The sequence below is a fragment of the Schistocerca cancellata genome, chromosome 1, assembly GCF_023864275.1.
Source record: "Schistocerca cancellata isolate TAMUIC-IGC-003103 chromosome 1, iqSchCanc2.1, whole genome shotgun sequence".
NCBI lineage: Eukaryota > Metazoa > Arthropoda > Insecta > Orthoptera > Acrididae > Schistocerca > Schistocerca cancellata.
In genome coordinates, this window is record NC_064626.1 from 805447004 (window position 1) to 805448991 (window position 1988).

Sequence of the window (1988 nt, forward strand, 5' to 3'; positions counted from 1 at the left end):
AACAGTGGTTTTTTTCCATAAAAGCATGCAAACCATGTTAAAATTGCATGTACATGTATATGAAAATCAAGTTTTTCTATTAAAAATTGCAAGGCAAACATACAACTGCCATTCCCACTGTTCATAGAATTACCTGACACTGATATACTTGTAGGTACAATCTCAACATGGTTTGCATGCTATTACAGAAAAATATTGTTTTCCCTGTGTGGATGATTTGATAATTGTTTCAATGTAACCCGAAACTAGTCATCAAGTAAATAAAAAACACTTAATTCTGCAACTTTGGCTGTTTCTATATCAAACTGGTTAACATAAGTTGCTGTCCTGTTACCAACCTATCATGCTGAAAAATTCACTTTCTCCTCGGCCAGTGCATCTTTAGTGGCCCTGATTATTGCGCCTACATCATCAATAAAGACAATTATTTCTGTTTCAGTGGTATAATGCAGCAGGTCGCCTAAATATAACACACTGACCAGTATCAAACTCTGTGAAAGCAGATTCCCCCTTCCCCGTCCAAATATGACTCTACATCAAAACTAACGGACCTGCCCTACATGAGACCCTGGACCTTTTACTAGTTAAATCTGAAGCAAACCAATCATTACATATGCCTATAGTGCCAATAAAAGTACATTCTGCAAAAAGAATATTTTAATATGTGTAAAAAAGTGTCTTAGATGGCTCACAGAATATACTAATAGGTGATATTTTATCATTTAAATACTTTATTATGTATTTTGTAAATTGATAAATGGCACTTGCAGTGAAAGGACCTTTCCAGAATCAAGATTGACCACTAAAACAAGAAAGCTGAATATGAATGGATATAACTCATTATCCAGTTACTGCAGGTAACATAAGGAGAAAGGATTTGCCACTTTCGTTAAGGGAGGGAGGGGAACATAAAAATAGAAACACTGTTATTCTTAGATTTTGCTTTGAACAGTGTGTTGAAGCTTGTGCACAGAGTAAGAAATGCATGGAAAGTTGACAGTAAAACTCATAATATATAGGACACCAGTAAATAATTTTGTAATGTTGGAAGCTGAAGAAATGAATTAAAATTTGTGCTGCGGCTGGGACTCAAACCCAGGTCTTCTTGCTTACTAGGCAGATATGCTGACCACTACACCACCACAGCATTATGGTCAACATAGCTGCACGAACTACCCAAGTCTAATACCCTCTCCAATGCAAACTCCAATTCACATCTCCCCTTATATTGCCACTATTACCAGGGCTCTCCGACATTGGCATAGCACCCCAGCATTGGACATAAGGGAAAAGTGCAGTACTACATGTGATCGCAAAGACCTTCAATTAAATTTTCCCTGAGACATTTAAGTCTCTAATTTATCTACGATAATGGTGGAAGCTGAAGAAGTGTATTAAAATTTGTGCTTTGACCGGGCCTTGAACCTGGGTCTTCTTACTTACTAGGCAGATATGCTGACCATTACACAACCGCAGCATTATGGTCAACATAGCTGCATGAACTACCCAAGTCAAATACCCTAGTTATTCATAAAACAACTTTATGTGTAACTGAACTTTTTAACTTCCACACAAAAAGAGACATAGTAATAAATAGTAAATTTTTTAATTTAAATATTTAAGAATTATACTTGAGTCCTTTGTCATTCCACATACTGTAATCAAACTCCTCTCACCCAATCTGCAGCAAGAGTTACTTAAGCCAACAGCATCACTATTGATAACATTTTTATGGAAGTATCAAGACATAAATTATTCCATAGTTGATGGTTTCTCAGATCATAACTCTCAAGATGAACAGGTAAACTACATTAAATCTTACCATTACATCAGCAGCACTAATGCATAATTCATTAAAGTATTGGATGATGACCAACAAGTTGCATCTGTGGTAGCAGCCTTGCTCAAATAGGGGCAAAGTGTTGTCTGGTAAACTGAGGTAACAGATCTGCTGATTATTGGACTCAGTGGGATATTACCCATACACA

The 1988-nt window shown here is 36.4% G+C and overlaps 1 non-coding gene across 1 annotated transcript; it reads right to left on the reverse strand.

Annotated features, from left to right (window-relative positions):
- Window positions 1-1074: 1074 nt before the first annotated feature.
- Trnat-agu (transfer RNA threonine (anticodon AGU)) lies at window positions 1075-1147 on the reverse strand. The gene has a single exon. It is a non-coding gene; the product is annotated as a tRNA-Thr (tRNA).
- Window positions 1148-1988: the final 841 nt, after the last annotated feature.